We start from the raw sequence: 23596 nt of genomic DNA on the forward strand, positions 1-23596 counted from the left end.
AACGTCTTAAATTTTTGAAGTCCTTAATTTTAGAATTCCTAAATTTTTGAAATCCTTGATTGTGGAAGTCTCAGACTTATGAATTCACCTGCATTTGAAGTTTCAGACTTTTAAAATTCATGTATTTTAAAGTGCTAAAATTTTGAAGTTCTAAACTTTTGGAATATCAGACTTAAGAAGTCTTAGACTTACGAAATCCTTGATTTTTGAAGTCCAAAACTTTTAAATTAGTAGACCTTAGAAAAGCAAGACCTTGGAAGTCCATGTCTTTGGAAGTTCATGACTTAGGAAGTCTCTTTTTAATTCCAAGCCTGAAAGTCCTAGACTATTCAGATTTGATATTTGTAGCGACGTTTGATGTACTTCAGTTTGGAATTGTGGAACTTTCAACGACGTAGACTTTCGAAGCTCTTGACATTTGAATCCTAGACAACATTTTGAAGTATTAGACTTGCTTAGGTTTAAAGTCCTAGGCTCATAAAGTTAAAATTTTTCATTGCTCTAAGCTTCTAAAGTCGTCGACATTTGAAGTCGTTTTTGCCTTTCTCATATAGAAAGGTTATGAAAAAACACTTGAAAACCCGTCTGTCATATACCATTCGAATCAGTTCATCAAGCTGAGCAATCTCTCTCTCTCTTTCTCTCTCTCTCTCTCCCACCCTCTCCGGAGTTATTGGGTGAAGTGTGTTCAATATTGTACACCGTCACTTAAACCGGAGAAACAAAACACGTCAAAACATTTTTAAACTGGTCTCAAAGCTACACGAATCGATAGTCATTACCAGTTGGCAGCTAAACAAATCGATTCCGGCTATTCTGATTCCCGGTCTCCGGTTCCGGAAGTACCGGAAATAGTGGTCAAAAAATCCTAAATGGATCTCACTCACTTTCCTCAGCGATGGTTTGACCGATTTCCATACCCACACGGAATTCCTGAACTTCATCCGGATCCGACTTCTGGTTCCGGAGTTATAGGGTAAAGGGTGTTAAATATTGTACACCGTCAATTAAACTGGCGAAGCAAAAACTGTAAAATAATTTCTAAACTGGACACAGAATCGTTATTACCATTCTTTGGGTTAAATGAAAGGTCTCATGGTCCTACCAAAAATTACTGCATATGTTTGGATACAACAAAAATTTAAATAGTCGTTTAGAGTATTAAATTTGCATAAAATCTTCAAAATTCGGGTGATTATTCTATTCAATTTTGAATAGAATGCCACAATATTATATATGAGAAAGGCATCATTACACCACTAGTGCAAAAATTCAAAGTCCTTGGTTTCGGAAGTCCCTAACTTTGAAAGTCCTAAACTATTGAAGCTTTTGGCTTTTGAAGTTTCAGACTTTTGAAGTACTAGACGTTAAAGTCCTAGACTTCTAAAGCTCTGGGCGTTTAGGAACCAAGACCCTTGACTTCTGAGGATCCGGACATTTAAAATGCCAAGTTCTAGAATTTGTGTATTCTTGAATTTCAGAATCTTAAGCTTCAAAAAACCCTAGACTTTTGATGTCGTAAACTTTTGAACTCCAAGACTCTTGAAATCCTAGACATTTGAAAACCTTGAATTTGGAAGCTCTCAGCGTTTGAGCTTTTGGACTTTTGAACCCCGTAAAGCTTTTTAGATTTTTGAACTCACCGAGTCTACAACTGTTTACTGTTTCAACTATCAAATTTTATCTGGAGAATTGAACTGTTTAACTTCTTTCTTCTGACCTTTGGAAGTTTTGTCGATGATATTTCTAGTAAAGCAATTCTCAATTTTTTTTGGTTTTCTAATAAACTGAACATCGTAAATCGTTTCTCCATCGACATCAAAGAAAATGATATATCGAAAAACTGTTTACCTCACCAATCCGAGCTGTCGGACCTCATTCGACGGCTGGACAATGAGTTTGCACTTTTTCAAAATCTGCCCCGCATTTAATGTAGCTTAAAATTTCAAAGCGCGACGATCGAACCACCAATGCGGAACGAACCGACCAGACCTACCTCCGGGATCGTCGGTTCGCTCTACGGAAAACAGTTGACCCGGATTCAGAATGAAAAAAGCATCGTCCTCCGTGGTCTGTGATTATCGTTACAGAGATCGTGCCCATCTTCCGAAGCCGATAATGTTTGCTGCACTTTGACTTCATTGAAACACTCTTGCTGCATCCATCTGTGATTTGTGCTCATTTCTGCATCTGATGCAATTGGCACAAATTCGCCGAGACCCCACCAACCGAGATGACACGCCTGAGCCGCGTCGTGTTTTTTTTCTCATATTTTATTGTGATTATTATTACCCATTGACATTTCAACTATTAGAAACATAATAAGTAAAGAGGGAGAGAGGATAAATTATACATACCGGGTAGTGTTTTGATTGTGTTTTGTTTGAAGAAAGGATTTAGGAACCGATAAATTGACTGCTTTTTTGTATTTCAAACACTTTAGAATTAGTGGGGAAGGCTGCCGTCGGAAATAGCCGAGCAATCCTTCGAAGCTGCGTCAAAGTTTCACACTTTCTCACGCGCGCACGTGCGAGCAATCGCTAAAACGTAGTCTTTACCGAAGACTGGCTTAGTGCATACTGAAAATCACCGATCGGTTTTGAATCAAAATAAAAGTCGAGTTTTTTTCCTGACCCCTAGTAGGCAGGCAACGGTTACTATGCCAACGACGCTCTGCTTAGTAGTGCCTGGTAGTAATTACGCCTAAGATAGAAGACTTCGTCATCGTCGTCGTCAACTTTAACTAAGCAAATCCGCTGCGGATTGGTTTGCTGAAAGTGCATTATTATTAGGCGTCGTTGATGGGGGAACAGAACACTGCCCCTTCCCCGAACCCCGTCCAACAACGAGCTTCGCAACGAGCATTGTGTTTGAAGGGAAAATGTACGTCTCTCCACTGTTAGGGGGAGACTTTGACAATCCTAAGCAACGCTGTCGGCTTCGAGTACTAGCGGAATATCGATGCCTACTCAGGTGGTTGACTTAGGCGTTCACAGTGCAGTATCCTTGTTTATGTGGTTAACCTCACATTGACTGGTTCGTAGGCAGATTACGGAAATTACAACAAATTTACTAGTTTTGCTCTTAACAACCGGCAGAGTTAGTAGCGTTCGGATTTCAAGCACATCGGATAATGCATCGGATTGTCTCTAAATTTTAATAACTCTAAAGAACACATACAATTAAATGACGGTATGGCATGCAACGCAACTGAACTGAATTGAAACGGTGATCGAAGATCGGAGATCGGGTCTTGCTGGGATCGATTACAGATTCATAAAAATAAATTCGCTATACTTAATTCAATTGCGGACAGTGTACTTTGAACCAGTTTACAAGAAGATCATAGTTTATCCGTAACTACAATCGCAAAGTTAGAAAATCGTTTGCAATTGGAAATTATAAATATAACTTGGAGACGGGTATGTCGATGCCAATCACGCAGCCTGCCTGTGTTCCATTCAAAACCTCGCACATAGGGTCAAAAAGTTTTTCTGACTCGAAAAGGCGAATCACCTAAAGGTTAAAACCTCTATAATTGAAACAAAAAAAATGTAACTTATTTAAAATATAAAGAATTACCATCATTGACCGTTTCACGAATAATTTCTCCTGCAATCCCCGGTGACTAGTCGATTGTCGATTTTAATTTCCCGATTTTACCCGATTTGCGAGATAAAATTTTTCGGTTTTTAGAATAGGCCCAAATTACCTCTGTTTAGTTTTTGTTTTTAATATTACTTTAATTTAAGCTTAAAACATATATCCCATGTTGAAGTGTTCGACTTTTGACATCAAAATGTTTTAAAGTCATAGAGTTTTATGTAGAAAAATTGTTGAAATCGTAGAGTTTCAAATTCTACACTTTAATGTCTTAAACTTTTGTAGTCAAAACCTTACGGAATCTTAGACTTTAGACCTAATTTGAAGCGCTTGTATCTCGGTGATTTGTTGTTGGATTTGCCACATTTAACTTGATTTGAAAGCATTATTTCAATATTGTACGCGTACGGCACTTACAAGCGAAACGGTGGCTTGCAAATGGACTTGGATTTCAAAATTGTGTTATAAAGATAATCATAGATATTTCTTTTTCATTGAATATGGTTGAACACACTGAACTCTCTTTCAGTGTAAGCACTCAGTTACTATTATTGAACCAAATAATAATCATGTAATCTAATTAAATAATAATTTGAAGGGAAAACTTCTCTAATTCTTTCTAATTAAATGGTTAGAAATTGATATAGTCTTATGAAGCATAATATTGGCATTAAAAATGGTTGAAATTAGTCATCTGGACGGTGTGCAGTGCGGCACTGCATGCGGGTATCCCAAATATGTGCTTCTTTTATGTGGATGTTCACTGCACTGCAATTAATTTTGGTTCACCGCCGAACGATGGAGTTGCAGAAATAGAGGTTGCATAATCACCGTAATATCAAACGCTTCTAACTAGGTGATTAGTTTACATTAGGTTCTAACTGAAAATGGCAGAATCTTTTTGCTTACTTTCTCTTTCGATTATTACGGTATTTTTAGCAATTCATCCCTCTTACAATTTCCAGAGAACAATAACTAATACACCCAAACCTTCATTTACGTAATAATCGGGAATTATAATGCCAATATACCGTAAGTCGCCATCTTAGAATTCAGAACCATTTCAAACATCGTTTTGCGACATTTACTCATCAAATCCGTTACAAAAATACCCATTCTGTAAAAGTTTTTGAGGAATATCAAAAAACCGGAAGTCACCATCTTGGAATTCAGAACCACCTCAAACATCGTTTTCCAACAGGTAATCATTAAACCCGTTCCAAAACTACCCGTATTGTAAGGGGTTTCAAGAAATATCAATAAACCGGAAGTCGCCATCTTGGAATTCAGAACCAGCTCTAACATTGTTTTCCGACATTTACTCATCAAAACGGTTCCGAAAATACCCATATTGTAGTAATTTTCATGGAATGCAAATGAGCCGGAAATGGTTTTCCTTGTATGCAAAAACTTCCTTTCAAGAAGTAGGTTCGTAAAAAATGTATACGTTATTTGTGATTTTGTTCGTAAAAAGAGTTACGTAAAAAGAGGTAACGTAAAAAAAGTTTACGTAAACGGAAGTTTGGGTGTACTATCATCTTATAATTTGCACTGAAAAAATAAACCCATCTTCAAACCATCTAGTTGTGATGTGATTGTAATTGTATAAGAATAATTGTCAATTTCAATTTTCTGTAGTTTTTCTAAAGAAATAACCCAAAATACATAAATTCTAAGAAATAGATCCGTAGAGAAAGCAGAAATCCGTAGATACCCGATCAGATGCACATAACTAAATCATAACACAAGTATATCAACAGTTGATATGTATAACAATTTGTTTTATTTTGAGATATTTAACAAATGAAAACAGTTGAAGGTTAAAACTTATGATAACAATATTATAACAAAATCAGTTATGATGTTTATTTCATTTGTAAGACCCATCGTAACGTTCATTATCAGTTCGGTTTCACATCTCATCCAATTCAGTCGACAAACCAAAACCGCTTACGGTCGGGACAGAAGAAACCAAGTACAGTATTGTGTAGTGAACAATAGAACGATCTCGAAATGAGTGAACCAAACGAACAAAATCTACCACCGGTACGAAAGAATACAATTATTGTTGACTTCAGACAGTGCAAAATTCGACCTTCGATACGAGAACTTGAAGGTTTGCTTAAGGAGCAAATGCATCTTGACATTAAACGTGTGCATTTACTTCAATGCAATAAGACCAATAATATTGTTTATATCCAGTTCTATAAAGAGTTGAATGCAATTCAATTCGCTAAAGACAATAATAATGTGCACTATGTGGAGCATGAAAATATCAAGTACAACATTCCAGTATATATGGAAGATAGTGCTATAGAAGTGCGTGTGCATGATTTCCCTCAAGCGTCAACGATTCTTATATTCGCGCAACTATGTCCCTATACGGAGAGATTCTCTCTATCGAAAAAGAAAAGTGGAAGAATTTTTTCGCCGGTATTCTAAACGGCGCACGTTTGTTACGCATGCGCTTGAGGAGGCCTATACCTTCTTATGTGACATTCGGTCAGGATACAAGAATTCCGTGCAAATCACTTGTTACCTACAACAATAAGATGGCCACATGTCAATATTGCCAAAAAGCTGTTCATTACGGTAAGCCATGTGATAAACCGGACAAGGAGACAACTATACCAAAGGACAACGGTGCTTCCTTCACACCAACCCCAAGCAACCCCAGTACACCTGTGACAGTCACCAACAACAGTGAAGCATCCGCTTCAACGAAACCATTCAACGTATCCCCTATAGAACAAAGTACACCAGCTGCAATTAACAGCTTACCATCTAACCAACCAGCAACTGCCAACAATGTACAACAAGGCGCATCTACAGCAACTAGCAACGAAATCAACAACAATACCACGGCAATGGATGACGAGACGAACCACGAACAAACTGCCCCTCAATCCTCGCAGGAGGAAAATGGAAGCTCCTCTCCCCCTAGAAAAAGGGTGACAACAAGATCCAATACAAAAAAAATTATCTAAAAACTCGGCCACGTAAAGGTTGTACGCAAATAGGCCTGAAAAAAATGGGTTCTTCCGTTGTTTTATATCGAACTATAATGATCAGAATTTCAAAAAACTAATAGAAGAATAAATTATACATTTAATAAAAAAAATAATTCAACAATTTTGGATTAAAACGATGCTAAAAGTTTGCAGTGATATAGTTTTGCTGTGTAAATTTGCTAGCTAATTTATTACAACTATTTTTATAAATTTCTGCTTTCGAACTTCTGTAGTTACATCCAACTCAATAATAACTGTGATACAAACGTTTCAAAATATGTTACGATTTTGTTCCCTTACCAGCTTACCAGCAAAAAAAATTAAAATTTTGTTACAAAAAATTTCTGAAATAAATTACTCCAATTGTTATAATTCTATTATTGCCATCTGATCGGGTATGCATCGGTGTTGGAAATTTTCATCTAGACCTAATTTGTAAATTTCAATTGTAATGACATAATATTAGATTAACTGAAATTTTACTGGTTTCGACTGTAACTTACATTCTGCTAGCAGGTGCGACTGTATGAATTTAGATGCACCTTTTACCAGTCACGCAAATGTGTGCTTCTGAGGCTCAGTCGATTAACAGACGTTCTTTGCGATTCAAAGATTTATCGGTTCAAGTCGTGGTGTTCGCTATCAGTATTCATTTTTTTTTATTTCGATGAATTTCATGTCATGGAATTTTAGACACAATATTAAATGTTCGTCCACTTAAATTTGCGTGAATTGCGACGCTCCATTTACGTGCATCTAATAAGATGTAAAATCACAGGATTTTCTCGATGTTTGCAAACAATCAATGAGTCCGTAAATGTCTTCAAAAATGGGGGAATGTATTTTTTTAGAGAGCGTTTGAAAGTTGCGGGACCTTTTTTATCGAGAATACGACCTATTTTAAATATAAAAATCCCAAATGGCCACAAACGATTCATTGTAAATTTTTCAAACCTAAATCAATTTATGAATGAATTTGATTATTGCATTTTTAATGTCAGCGTAATCGGTCTTGTTCATTACACGATCCTGTAATTGTAATTGGTCTCTCGTGTGTTCCGCATTATATTTGCATATTTACAATTCTTCAAGTGAAACATTGAAAATTTGCCAAATTCAAATTCGATTTAATTATATACTGATTCACTTTCCGGATCTAGGAATTTTAATATAAGATCGTTTTTTTCCTGATTTATCCATTACTTGTCAAATAAATTTATAAATCAACAAATTCGTAGAAATCGCATCATTTCACCTAAACGACATTTTCACAAACGACATCCGAATCCACGTCGAACATTGGGAAGTAATCTACACTCAATCTACGCATAAGATGATTGAAGACTTTCCCAGAAAGTATGGACGCACTTTGATTTCGCTGTAAATAATTCACAAGTGTTAGAAATTCAAATTTTATACGATACACTGATAATATTAGACCACAACAACAGAATATTATTCTCGACATTTGCTACTTAGCCATTGTAGACTAGCTGGCGCACCTTCTTGCGAACGTTCCTCATTAAATTCTTGGCGACAAGTTTTGAATTTTTTTTTATCCAATCTTATTCGAACTGTTGAATGGTTTCGGCTGCCGAGACATGTTTCCTAAGATGTGCCTTTGTTAATGTCCAAAATTCCTCAATTGGTCGAAGTTGTGGGCAATTTGGTGGATTCATGTCTTTTGGGACGAAAATGACATTGTTGGTAGTATACCATTCTACCGTTGATTTCGAGTAGTGGCAAGAAGCAAGATCTGGCCAGAAGACAACAGGATCCTTGTGGCTTCGAATCATGGGAAGAAGTCGTTTTTGTAAACATTCCTTGATGTATATTTCGCTGCTCATTGAAGCAGTGGTGATGAAGGGTTTCAAAATCTTACCGCAGCTACAACTTGCTTGCCAGACCATAGCTTTCTTAATAATTTTTTCGACTCCAATCGATGTCTCTGACTGGTTTAACACTTACCCTTCTCGCACCGTATAATATTGTGGTTTTAATCGAGTTTCACGTAGGTTTCGTTGTCCATGATTATGCAGTTCAAATTTTCAGCAAGAATAGTATTCTACAGCTTTCGAGCCCTTGGCCTGATAGATGCTTCTTGTTTCGGGCTACGTTTTGGTTGTTTCTGCTTCTTATAGGTTCGAAGATTCAAACGTTCTTTAGCACGAAGAACATTTGATTCCGAAGTGCCCACTTTTTTAGCCACATCCCGAACAGAAACCGCCTTCTTTTGCTCGAACGCCTTCATTATACGTTTATCCAACTGAGGATTAGCAGGACCTTTTTTTCGACCAGTTTTCGGTTTATCCTCACCGAACTTTCTGATTGCATTTCGCACGGCTTTTTCACTTACTCCTTCCATTTTTGCTATCTTTCTCAGTGACAGTCCGCGTTCTGTGCACCATTTGTACACAATTTCTCCACGTTGTTCTGCTGAAAGTCCACGCATTTCGATACAAACTAATGAAAACGAATAAACAACTGCGCAAGTGGTTAGAGAAGAGTGTAAACAACAGGACGCAGCCATAAAAATTGACAGATTCTGAACCATTGCGAATTGGCAGCGGTATTTGGTTGCGTCCATACTTTCTGGGACAGTCTTTAGACGATTAACTTAAAATAAAAAGGTGTTTCAATCACTAAAGTTTTAGCACCAATGTATTGTGAGTGACTTGCATTTTGACATTCGTCGTTCGGAAGTTCTCTTCAAAATACCAACTGTATTTTTTCCGGATGACCAGTAAATAAATTGTCCCGATTAACCATTTTCTCATCCTGGATAGAAAACTGAATCTCGGATAATCAACTCATTGAAACCGATTAATTTGTGAATCCTGAAACCTATGCAATACTAAGGCAAAATACTGTTTCTAGTTGGGTGGCAAATAATATTTTTGTTCAGAAAAAAAAAAATACCGAAGCCATAACGATTACTGATAATTATCACCAATGGTCATGTTGGCCTTGATTTCGTTGAGAAACCCTGATATCAAAACAGGTTCCGCATGCCAAGATCAATTTGCCTGCTTATCAAATCAATTCATTCCATATGTGTTACCAGGAAATGCGTTTTTCGACCATGTGATAAATTGCCTCTGAACGGAAGTCCTGATATCCAACGAACAACCACCGCACAATATACAATTAGTGTCAGAACTGCTTTGATTGGTCCAAGCCAACAGGTAGTTATATGCAAATAGCTGCTGTTGTTTTACGTAAAAAAAATGTCATTTCGTGCTCCTCGGGATCGCGCCTGCGTGTCATTACGCTTGTTATGTAACGTTTGTTGGCACTAACATTAAACCAGAAACAGGTTTCCAGAAGACGTGTGAACCATCTATAAATATCGACAGTTCTATGCAAATCACCTACTCTCTTAGTTTATGTAATTATTCTGCATAAATAAATTCAAGAATGAACGAAAACTTCGCAACTACTCACCTAAGATCAGAGTAACCCGTAAAAAATGATTCGTTCTTTAGAAATACAACGGGTGAACTTCACTTCAACTTAAGCTATGCTAATTGGTGCTAAATCATAATAGTGTCAGCAAAAATGTTCCCCTAATCTTGACTTATAGCTCACCATACGAACTCACGAAGATATTCATACTAAGTCTGGTTGTTTCATACTAAAGATCAGCCAGATCTGTGAAAAAATGGTTTTTCTGTGAATTTTAACTTTGTAAATAATTAGTTTCAGATGCCTCAAAAATTAAGTGAGTCAGTTTATTCGATGATTTTCGTTTTGTGTGCATTAAAGTTAACTTTCTGCTTCCTTTCAATTCACTAAAAGTCCACACGTTCTACAGCAATACTAGCACGAAAAACTTAGAGTAAATAATTGAAGAACCTAAGCAGCGTGATCACCACGAAATAGCGTGATGATGATTCTTTTGACATATGCTATCTAATATATTTTGAAAAATTTTGAACGATTTTTTAAATTTACTTTAGTTGGAACGAATACAGAAACCTTACCAATATGGACAAAAATATGATGTGTTTACGTCATTAAACGAATGATTTGAAATTCGGATGATAAAACATGCGTGAATAGACGAATAATACAAACTTTGATCATAATGTATCAACGAAACTCAAGATCCATCCAAAAAAATTAAAATTTTCCAAATTTGATAAACAACCCAACCTCTTTTCTTCGAATTGGATATTTAATTTCACGGTTTTTCCATGAATATGAATCAACGTACCACGGATAGTCACTGATCGAGTTTTTCAACCAATTTTAACATGTTTTTGTATGTTAGTATTCGATTCGCGGAAAAATATATAAGAAAAAATCCGAAATTTTTTGAATCTTCATGAAAAATCTGTAAATTATCACCATTGTTTAGTACAAAGTTCGCCACTATAGAAGCGCGAGGATCGCAGAAGAGTTGACTGTATTCTTCAATTCCACAACATAGAATTTTCAAGCCGACTGCAAATCATTAGCCATTGGCATAAACGGTAAAATGAATGCAATTAAAAATAATCTAAAATCTCAATTGTTTTCTGAGCAGAATGAACTCAGTATATATGAAAAGTAGACAAACTGAGAAACTAGGCATACTATTAAAATAGTTTTTAACCAGCTTTGGGTAGATGAGATTAACAAGATGGTGATTTGCTCTAATTTTCCAGTGAATTCCAAAAAATTTATACTATTTTACAACTAACTTTCTTTATTACCGCAAAACTCAATTGCCATCTGCGTATGAAAGGTGAAACTAATGAAAGCATGATTCTTTTGAATTTCTCATATCGGTAGTATTGATTTACAACGATTTTTCAGTGCTTTCAATAAAACAAATCAGAGTTAAAAATAATCTCGGATGGTGAAAAAATTGATCTGAAAGAGATTCGTAATTATTTATATTAGATGTGAACTACGATTAAACATTGATAATTCTCAGAAATTTGTTCAATTAGGCTCGGTTAGTTTTTAACCAACGAACCTTTTTCAAATAATAATTTTTATTTAGAATACTGTACTTACTCGTTCAGTAGGTCGTTCAACAAACGCTGAACGCCCATTAAGATCTAACCGCTTTCGCAGTGGGTTGTTTCCGACGGGTTTTATCGAAAAGTAACGCTTGTAACGACAATCGCAAAAGATCGATGGTCGTGCGATCGCTCATATTTGGCAGCATTTTTGCCGCGTAACGCGTACGGATGAGAAGATATTTTCAAACGCCGAATGGTAGGCTTTTTAGTCTACAAACAAATTGTTTATTTTCGTCGATCGTACGCAAACGCACCGTCGATTGGGGTATCAAGGGTAAAACATGGAATGGCTCGGATTGCTATTTACTATTTCATAGATTGACGAGAATTTGATCTTTTGATATTAAGTCGCTTTGAAGGAAGGAAGGTCTTCCTTTACACGATCAGAAGTATTATTCGTGTGGAAAAATCCCGATTTCTTAAAATAACAAAACAATTAATTGCCCATCAAACCGAACAAATAGTACAATAGTACAGGCTCTCATAGTAACGAAGCGGCGAATAGGGTAACAGAGGTATTGTGGCCCACTTTAGGATTGATTTTATTTTGGCTCACTTGGTCGAAATATCTACCAAATATTTTTGAAACCCCCTTCCGCAATAGGTAATTTAATGTGATTAACTTCAAATTGACGCAACATGGATTACTTAACATCGATTAAATCCATAAAGTTTGTTAGGTGGGCCAAAATACCTCTGTTACCCTACTTCAAATTTCAAATTCAAATTCCTTCGTTTGTCTTCCAAAGGTGGGCTTTATACAATGATTTATTTTATTGAAATAGTGACCAAAGAAAATCTGGTTTGATATTGCGAATATTGTTGCTTGAAACTACAAAAAACGATAATTATTTTTCTCTGTGAATTAGTTTGTTTCAATCAATATTTTGATTAAAATAAAAAATATTTCACTTGTGCGTTCCTGTCAATTTCTTGACAAATAATTACACAGTCAATTCAATTTGAAGAATAATTTCTAAATAAGTGAACTATAGCAAAAGTTAATACTGCTTTACAAACTTTTTAGTTGAAATAAAACGATTAATAATTTCAACTAACGCTTTTGTTTGATAAAATCATGCTTTTTTGTTTGTTTTAATGAATGATATTGTTTCTTTCAAACTTATTTCCAAGGCCATTCTCGACACTACTTTTATTTCGATTCACTCTACTTTTTGAAATTCTTAAAACCCAAGTATTCGATCGATATAAAGCCATTTGACTCCGTAAATATCGAAAGAGTAAACAAAGAGAAGCTTTCATTTGCAGTTTGGCTCTTTTGCCGTGAGACGATTGAATTATTCACATTCCACAAAATAGAGTGCGTAAAACCAGAATGACGACAACTTTTTTTTTGGAATGACAGCTTTGTTCTAAATGAACAAACGACCTGTCAAATACAATGTAGAACTAACGAAACTGCCAACAATCCGAATTCAATGTTTTGAATTGTGGCCAACATATGGTGAGTTGTCGTCACTCTGGTTTTAGGTACTCTACCACAATCAAGCCCTGCTATTTTAATTTCTATAAGTGTCCAATGCTCTATAAGACCGGTCAAGATGAGATCAAATATTGTTTTGTAAGATAGCAGGATTAAAACAATATAGACATTGCTGATTAACATAGACATCAGCTCAACTTTTGGTGACATGTAATATATAGTTAATTTATTTCAACAAAAAAAACAGCCGGAACATTTTATTTTCTTTTGGTTAGAATAAAATTTTGATTCAAATCAAACATCAATAAAATCATTGTTGATGTTGAAGGGTGAAATTTATTAAGAACAAACCTATTCTAGTTTGAAGTTGTCATTAATCAAATTCAGAAATCTGCTAACTACAGTGTTAGTTTGAATTTGATTTGGTTATTTTTCTCGGTCCAAGCCGTGGCAGGTCGCTGTCAGAATCTTTTATTATTTCAATGAATGGCATGTCATGGAATTTTCAAGTCACACAATATTGTTGTTGTGTATTGTATCCGATTTTATCTTATTCCGATTATCCAAAGTCGAATAATCGGCAAAAAAATATTTCGACTCTAATGAGATAACCCTATGTTTATTTTACTCCGACTCGCCGGTGAATTCCTTCGCCCTCTGCCGTTTGGTTTGGCTGGTGGCTGTCATGCAGTATTGACTGATGTTTGAACGCGGAAAAACATTCCGGCGGGTTGAAAAAATGTGTGCATGTACTTGAAAAGAGCAAAAAGAATGACATAGAGCAGTGCTTTGTCTGTATCACAGCACCGAGTTTACCGATTATTACTTATTCGGGAGTTTCTTTATAAATAAAGCCACATATAAATGTTCTTGTGCAAATACTAAATTTGGTAGGCCTGCTTTATGGCCTTGATTATTGGCATTGCGAACGCATTTTTTAAAGGGAACTGTTTTCTACACTGTTTGAAAAACATGATTGAGTCGGATAGCGTCAATGTAATTCGAGGAATTATAAATAGTTCATTGGAGTACTGGTTTTGTTATAATAGTGTGATTATTCAACTGTGTGTTTGTGTATGATTTTTTTTCTATGAGATTCTTTACCACAGGAGGTACATCTAAATGTGACAAATGTACATTATCCGTATGGCAGCAAATCTTACCCCGGTAACCGATAAGCACATACTAACGCCGCATTATGACAGCAAACAATCGCTAATTGGCATTTCAATCGCACTTGAGACTGTATTGAGGCCGACTTTGGCTAAATATACGGCTACTCATAGATAATGCTTTTTTATGGCTGGTGTGCATTCTGAAAGCTGAATTCTGATTGATTTACAACAGATGAGCTTGCAGATTGCAGATAGAGCTTTAAGCATTTTTTGGTGCTCATAAAAGGCTAATTTAATACCATTATTAGTGCTTACTGGTTACCTGGGTAGTCTCCCTAACTTTTGATTTGAATAGCAATGCCCCGCAGATGTACGAAGCTAAGAGTGCTTCAACCTTTCATAGCTAATCATCTACCTCGCGAACTGGGCTCGGTTATGTGTGACAATTCCGCACAATCCGTCATCAAATTTCACCACAATGTTTTGGCCTTTGGCATATAGAAAGGCTATACAATCAATGTGAAAACCGACCTTTGAGGGCCATTCGACTCAGTTAATCGAGATCAAAGATAGTATGTATGTACAAATAATGTCACTCGATTTTCTCAGAGATTTCACAAACTTAGATTCAAATGAAAGGTCTTATGGTCCCATATATCGCTATTGATTTTTTATCCCGATCCGACTTCCGGTTCCGGAATTACAAAGCAATATGTGAAAATCTATGAGAAAATGCGCATTTATTTAAAATTTATCAAACTATTTTTACAGACTAAGATGCAAATAAAAGGTCTTGAAACTTTTTTAAAAGTCCCAGAGAATATGATCCAGATCCGACTTTCGGTTCCGGAATTACAGCGCAATAAGTGAAAAATATTCAATTTTTTGTGTATTTTTTCAAAAGTGATGGCGAAACGAGGTGCCAATTTTTATAAAACTTACTGGTAAATTCATCTAGTTGGCAGACCTTGTTAGTTCTACTTCGAGTCATCGGTTCCCGCACCGATAATAGTGTAGAAAATGTTCAAAACCGGAATCTACTTCGATTTCTCAGCAACGGTTCAACCGATTTTCACAAATCATTGAATCATGAAACTCTCAGTGTATTAAAAGCTATTTCATCCAGATCCTTTATTATAGGGCGATGAGTATCAAAATTTTCAAACTGTCATACAAAATAATCGCTAGTGAAGTTTGTTTTGAACCATTAGTATTTTTGATTGACTGGTAAGGGGTGTATCGAAAATAACCTATCCACATACATTTGTGTTGTACGCATGTATTTGTGATGGTTTTTATTGCTCAGATCACAGCAAGCTATGCGTTTGGCTGTCAGCTTTCGTTTGTTTACTTGTTTGTGCGGTAGGAATTCTGCGTTTTCAAAATGTCGCGTATTGAAAAGAAAGTGAAAATTTAGGTTTCGGACACATGGCTAAGTGAGAAGGGTATTACTATGCAAAAATTGGTGAAGCGGGTTGGAATTCATCATGCCAGTGTTAAAACCATCATTAATAAGTTTAGGGAACACTATTCTTTGGATAAGCTACCAGGAAGAGGCAGAAAATCCGATTCTTCCAACCCGAAACTGGACCAGAAAGTGGTATCACAAATCAATGTCAATACGTGATTTGGCCAAAAAAGCAGGAACGAGTGTCGGAATGATCCAGCGTGTCAAGAGGCGAAATCACCTGAAGACCTACAAGAAGCAGAAAATCCCAAAAAAAAGTGTAGAACAGAAGAAGCTAACAGTAACAAGGGCCCGGGAATTGTATTCGCATCTTTTGCAGTGTCCGGATGCATGCGTTTTGATGAACGATGAGACTTATGTAAAGGAGGACTCTAAAACCATTCCAGGTGCAGGTATTTTACTGTCGTCGTTGGGGAGGATGTGAGCGATGCGGACAGGTCGATGCAAGTGGAGAAATTCGGTCGAAAGATACTGGTATGGCAAGCAATATGTTCCTGTGGTTTGAACTCAACCACACTTTTTACACTACCGGAACTATAAATGACCCATCGAACGTTACTGGGCAATCGTGAAGAGGGTCTTCAAGAAGACTGGTAAAGCAGCTAAAAACATGCAGGAGTATAAAAAAAATTGGGCTCAAGCGTCCAAAAAATGCGATGCAACACTTGTCCGGAACTTGATGAAGAGCATTCGATTAAAAGTTCGAAAATACGTGAAGGAATAACTCAAATTTCATCCGGTTTTCATTATGCTCAAGTTTAACCTCGTACAATAAAGGATCAATTTTAGTTTGAATAAATTATGGTTTTTATCATAATTTGAAAGAAAAATTTGTGGATAGCTTATTTTCGATACACTCCTTATAAGGGAGACAAATTTATGCATGTTGTTTAAGACAGTCAATTTTGTCATTCAATTTATAACCAAAAAGCTCTTATGATTAATTTTCGTGCCGATAGTGAAATTGTACATCTTTTGTACAGATCAAAATCTTTGACATGGTGACAATACTTTGCCTAGCTAATTCCAACTAGGTAATGAAATAAAACTATGCTCGAATTCTATATTCGACCTCTTTTATTGTATTGGTTATAAAAAAAATCCCGCAATTATTATTGCCCGCGCAATTGTTGTTGCCCGCGAAGCAGTTTAAGTACAGATCCTGATTGTTTAAAACTACAAAACAATCAGTTGTATAGCAAAAAAAAATATTATCTTAAATCTAGAAATCAAAGATTCCAGCCTGAATTTGCTTACTTCAAACCAGAGCTTGATTATTTAGAACAAATATTGGTTGTTTCAAGAAAACATTGACTGAGTAAAACCAGTTTTTTTGTTATCGCTATATTACTAAAAAAAAGTCCTTAAAATGACCCAAAATTTATTGATTTCACAATTATGTTTTTACTGCTTGTACTACTTAGTTTCAATCGATATTCACAGGTTTAGAAAACGGAATGATTGTAGTAAATTAGGTTTATAGTTGAGGAAATCTGGCATGGTTTTGATTTGTTTCATGTCATTTTAGTTATGCGTAGAAACCCTTGGTTATATTTTACCACTTCTCATGATTTTTTGATGGAATTATAGATACTTTTTGTTCGCGCTTGGCGTGTGGATATCAATAATATACAGACTTAGTATTTCAAAAATCCTTTCGGTCATCGCCTGATTTGTCGTGAATACGACTTACTTTACTATGGGGTGCCTTTTCAAAATGTACCCTCTGACAAAGTGATAAGTTTTTAATCGTGAATATCGCTTGTTGTATCTAACGAATCAACATAGTTTTTGCTACATACCATCGGAAATATGATTACAATTTTATGATAAAATTTTCAGTTGTGTGACATAATCTCAAATAATTCAAAATTGAACTTTGCTGAAATGTTTGGTATAAACGAGTATCAAATAGGCGCCTTTCTCGTATTTTGAAAGCTCATAGCTCAGTGATCTGTGAAAGGATTTATATAATCTAACTACCAATAGAATCGAAATTTTTAAACGAAACTTTAACGTGTATAGCAATAGCATTGAAGTATTTCAATAGTACACTATTGAACAACCTGTCTCATTTGACCCATGTCAACACCAGTCAATCAGAACGCGTTCTGAGGAAGAGAACAAAATATCTGCTGCTGTACAACAAATGTTCCGAACAGTGTTTAATATCGTAGTGAGTTCCACAATTTGGTCCTTCTGAAAGGCAGGAATGAATCCCGTACAGCATCCTTATAGTTTCTTTCAATGAAATGCAAATCCCAAATGAAATAATCGACATTAAAATTCTGTATGTAGCTATTTTTATAGCCGTTAAGACCGTCCATTAGTGAAAAAGCTACAAACGAAATCACATAAAATGAAACCTCTTAACAAAAATTGGATCAGTTTGGATTCTATCGCCACTGCGAGCAGTTGCATTGTGTGTCGTTTGCAAAGCTAGTTTCGCTTCCGACAAGAGCGATTACGTCACAGCTCCAAGTTGTTTGCATTGGTGAAAAACCTACGAAAAGAGGACAACGGTGGGGAGCATCACACAAAATCAGCCGTTCTAATGGCACTATAAGTTTTCTAAAGAACTATTATGAATTCTTCTTCGCAAATCGAAAGTAAAAAACCTCAGTTTAGTGCAAATCTAAAACTGTTTGATTAGATTTGTGCACTTTTCGCCGTGTGAAATTCACAATATTCGAGATCATGTGAAACCTTCTTTGTTTTTGCGAAAATAGCGAAAAAGGGGAATGCTTGCATAATTCATACAATTGATCAACTAATTGATATTCGGAAGTGTTAAGGAACATGTCAGTTGTTTTTGTATAAACGACATCCAGTTATGTCTCTGACATTACCCACCCGGCATTTTTTTAAATCGACTTACCCATATCCGATTTAGCTCGAATTTTTGCATGGGGATTTTTTTCGAGGTGCTTAAACTTTTGAGCAGAGAGTGATCCCAAAATATAATATTACATATTAGAGCGTTAAAAAACAACGTGTTTTGTTGGTTTCGTCATCTTATCTCCGGAACCAGAAGTCACAGCCATTTGATCAATGGCCCAACAGTAGCTTTCAAACGAGCCTAAGTTTATTTAAATCGGTTCAGTCATCTCGAAGAAAATTGAGCGGTAAAAATATCTTCGATATCACACATACACACACATATACACACAGACATTTTCCGATCTCGTCGAACTGAGTCGAATGGTATATAACACTATGGGATTCCGAGGTTCCGTTCGAAAGTCGGTTTTTTCAGTGATTCTAATACCTTTCTATAGAGAAAGGCAAAAAAAGTCGCATCACATGTTTTATAACAAACACAAAGAGTGAAAATCGGAATTTTCATCTGTATGAAAATTAAATTATCGGTATTTTAATAGAACATGTCTTCTTTGCTGTATCGAGTACAATAATCGCTATAAATCGGTATTGTTGGCCGCGTTGTCACCAATGAAAGTTGACCCAGCCTTGTGCGCACGAAGTCCAATACCCTCTACGGGTAAATTTAGCTCAGATTTTTTTAACTGGTAGGCACTTTGAGAGAAAGTGAGTGCGTTAAAGACACACAAGGGGTATGCAGCAGAACCTGTACGCACCCCACATTGGTGTTTACAGGGCCTTATTTTTGGTACAAACCCGAAATGGGGTCTTAGCAAACAATATATTTAAAGAGATTTACGAATCACACTGCCTCAGGATGGAATCCAGCGTTAATGTTGAATCCATTGAAAACTGAAGCAACCTAATCCAACTTCCTCATGCTCGATTCATTCTGACGCAACTATTAAATTGTTACAATCATCTGAACTGTGGTTTTGTGGCTATAAGAAACTTTATGGTCGTTTGAGAGTGAATAGAAACTTATTTATTCCCTTGTCATCGATTTCCCAGCAGTACCCTTAAAAGTTCAACGTCAAAATATCGGCTCAAGTTTTCCTAAGGATCTAATTCTCCGGCCATCCAATGGGATATCATTGCTCAAGCTTCTACAAACCACATCAAAAAGTATGATACGTTGGCAAACTACTAATCACCGGAATTAGCAATGCAAATTATTTCACCCACTACATTCAACCCTCACCTCGTTTGACCTGTGGTGGCGTATGACTAAGATGCTGAGATTCGTCGTTTTATTCCTAAACGGCGCTGCTGTCTCGCATCCCCAACATCTAATTATACTGGGGCCAGTTCGACGCAGCTTGAAGCTATTCTTCTAGCAACAGATAATTCGGCTCTTGAAAATGGAGCTGAAAGATGTTCTAGATAACGGAATATTTTATTCATAAATGTTGTTTGCTACAGCCGGAAAGTTCAAACCAACCGTCAATTAACGGAAAACCTAACTCTCCTACGCATCGACCCAAATGTTCTACATCCGTATCCCACATTGTGGGTGTGTTTAGGATGTTTCTTGTGCAGCGATGATGAGATGATGGAAAATGCCAAACGGTCCTCCTCGAGTACCGCTCTAATGTATATTTCGGTTATTGAAGCTTCTAGCAGAAGACGACGACTTCTATGATCAACAGGGGCGTGAATATTATAGCATTTGTTTATTGAATTATTTGTTGCACGAACCACGTTCAATGAAATAAGTGAGTTCGATCAATTAACGATTAAAATAGATTAATCAATTTGCCTCCGCCAGCTCAAGGAAGAGTTGAATGTACAATCTTTAACTTAAGAACGACAATTTTTGATATGAATACGTCTTACTTTACTATGGAACGCCTTTTCAAAATTTACCCTAAGCTTTTGATCGTGAATATCTCTTGTTGTATTTTACGTATCAACATAACTTTTGCTACTTACAATCGGAAACATGATCGTAATTTCACAATATCATTTTTAGTTGTTTGACATAACCACAAATAAATCAAAAATAAAGTTTTCTGAAATGTTTGGTATCAACAAATATCAAAGAGGAAAACTCATGATTGGTACTGTTCTTTACGTTTCGTCTTAGACTCGTCAGTTCAGAGCAGTTCAAATTGAACTACTTATTGCAAACTTAAACAGTTCAATTTGAACCGCTAAGCAGACGTATAGGTAATGCTACTTGCAAAACATTTATTTTTTTAGATACCGAAGTATCACGTCTTTCCTGAAGTGCCGAACGAAAACATTGTGTTCGGCAAATACTTGTCGATTCAGGTATGGTCATTTAGAGGTTAGCCTAAGTTTGTGCTTAGAGCACATAATCGTTTTGTCTTTCTCTATAGAACGGTATTAGAATTGCTGGAAAAACCGACTTTCGAACGGAGCCTCGGAGACCCATAGTGTTATATACCATTCGACTCAGTTCGACGAGATCGAAAAATGTCTGTGTGTGTATGTGTGTGTGTATGTGTGTGTATGTGTGTGTGTATGTGTGTGCACTTTTCGAAGATATTTTAACCGCTCAAATTTCTCAGAGATGGCTCAACCGATTTCTAAAGGGTGATTTTTTAAGAGCTTGAGAACTTTTTTAAACAATAAAACGCATAAAATTTGCAAAATCTCATCGGTTCTTTATTTTAAACGTTAGATTGGTACATGACATTTACTTTTTGAAGATAATTTCATTTAAATGTTGACCGCGGCTGCGTCTTAGGTGGTCCATTCGGAAAGTCCAATTTTGGGCAACTTTTTCGAGCATTTCGGCCGGAATAGCCCGAATTTCTTCGGAAATGTTGTCTTCCAAAGCTGGAATAGTTACTGGCTTATTTCTGTAGACTTTAGACTTGACGTAGCCCCACAAAAAATAGTCTAAAGGCGTCAAATCGCATGATCTTGGTGGCCAACTTACCGGTCCATTTCTTGAGATGAATTGTTCTCCGAAGTTTTCCCTCAAAATGGCCATAGAATCGCGAGCTGTGTGGCATGTAGCGCCATCTTGTTGAAACCACATGTCAACCAAGTTCAGTTCTTCCATTTTTGGCAACAAAAAGTTTGTTAGCATCGAACGATAGCGATCGCCATTCACTGTAACGTTGCGTCCAACAGCATCTTTGAAAAAATACGGTCCAATGATTCCACCAGCGTACAAACCACACCAAACAGTGCATTTTTCGGGATGCATGGGTAGTTCTTGAACGGCTTCTGGTTGCTCTTCACTCCAAATGCGGCAATTTTGCTTATTTACGAGCCATTCAACCAGAAATGAGCCTCATCGCTGAACAAAATTTGTCGATAAAAAAGCGGATTTTCCGAATGGACCACCTAAGACGCAGCCGCGGTCAACATTTAAATGAAATTATCTTCAAAAAGTAAATGTCATGTACCAATCTAACGTTTAAAATAAAGAACCGATGAGATTTTGCAAATTTTATGCGTTTTATTGTTTAAAAAAGTTCTCAAGCTCTTAAAAAATCACCCTGTACAAACTTAGGCTCGTTTGAAGGCTACTATCAAGGATGGCATCTATCGTATCAAAGAACGTTCACTCCCAACTCTTCAACGATTGAATCAGTGCCATCAAAGAGAGTTGGAAATCATCGCAACAACAAAAACCCGGTATGGCTCATTTAACATAGAATCGACACCAGTGCGAGAGCGTATTTCTCTCGATTACATTTCTAAGAATCAAAGGTTAGCACGCTGCTGTGGGGATCTTCTCTGAAGCAACAAACGGTCGCTTATTCTCGTTTCGCGATCCGATTCTATACAGGCAGTTGACAATTGCGATAGAATCATTTTACTATTGCCGCTTATTCTAACTATGTGCATATAATCTTTTGTATAAGTTGTGTCTATGAAAATGTATGTGAATGCTCCACACAAGGGTTTTGAAATATTACAACCTAGTATGAGAATCATATAGGTTAAACTCGACTCGATTTTCTGCGATAATTGTCAACTTGCGATTCTCTCTTGGGAAATTCCACACAGCAACGATCATTATCAGACTGTAATTTTTTTAAGGGCCGTGAAATACTCAGAGTATGAAGTGGAGCGAAGGAATGTAGAAAAATTCTCTCGCGGTTCATGCAGTGAGAGACTCGAGTTCTTGTAGCATCTTCTACCGGATTGAAAATGTTGTATACAATATAGATAGCAATATAGCAGCTTCTGTCAAATTTTCGGCAATCACCAACACTGGCTACTATAGGGCCATTGATCAAGTTCGAAGACCAAATGGCTGTAACTTTTGGTTCCGGAGATATAGTGGTATAAGTGACGTAACCGACAAAACACGTTGATTTTACCGCTCTTATATATATATATATATATATATATATATATATATATATATATATATATATATATATATATATATATATATATATATATATATATATATATATATATATATATATATATATATATATATATATATATATATATATCAGGGTGCAAAAATTTAGGGAACACCTCTATTTTCGTAAAGCTCTAGTGCTCAAAAGTGAAAAAATCAACTTTCTGGGACTTTTCTCGTAGTCCCAAAAAATCGATTTTGAAAAAAAAATTTTTTTCGAGATGACACTAAATGTCAACGTTTCATGCAATTCTAAGCCTTTTGGCATCAAAATTTTTTTTTCGATTATCGGAAATTTCATGTACCTCTGAATCAATCGGTGTCAAAATTAGATCCGAAATTATTTAATAAAAGTATGAAATATATTTTCATGAGACTGTTATGAAAGAAGAGAAAGGCATTATCACACCACTAGGTGGATTAAGAAGGGTTTTTACTGTTGGTGTTTACCTTTGTCATACCCGTGACGACGGTATTGAGATAATAAGCAGCATTTCATTGCTGCGTTATCTACTGGGTAGATATAAAAGGCTAACAATTATTATATTTCGTTCATTCTAGCCTGCGCAGTTAGGACTGTTGTATTTTTCGAATTACTCGTTTATTCAATAATCGAGTATGATTTTGAAATAATTCGATTAAATTTTAATCGATTATCTCGGTTATTAATTGATTAGTCGATTAATAATTCGATTATTATTATAGA

The 23596-nt window shown here is 36.1% G+C and overlaps 2 protein-coding genes across 5 annotated transcripts in view; one reads left to right on the forward strand and one right to left on the reverse strand.

The window, feature by feature from the left end:
- The window catches only part of LOC131435631 (elongation of very long chain fatty acids protein 7), a 93425-nt gene extending 90701 nt beyond the window's left edge, over positions 1-2724 (reverse strand). The window contains exon 1 of the mRNA XM_058603721.1: positions 2358-2724. The gene's annotated coding sequence lies outside the window, so the exon portion shown is untranslated. The remainder of the gene's footprint in view (positions 1-2357) is intronic.
- The window catches only part of LOC131435629 (D-beta-hydroxybutyrate dehydrogenase, mitochondrial), a 205926-nt gene that overhangs the window by 126881 nt on the left and 55449 nt on the right, over positions 1-23596 (forward strand). The gene's annotated exons all lie outside the window — the stretch shown is intronic.

The sequence above is a fragment of the Malaya genurostris genome, chromosome 3, assembly GCF_030247185.1.
Source record: "Malaya genurostris strain Urasoe2022 chromosome 3, Malgen_1.1, whole genome shotgun sequence".
NCBI lineage: Eukaryota > Metazoa > Arthropoda > Insecta > Diptera > Culicidae > Malaya > Malaya genurostris.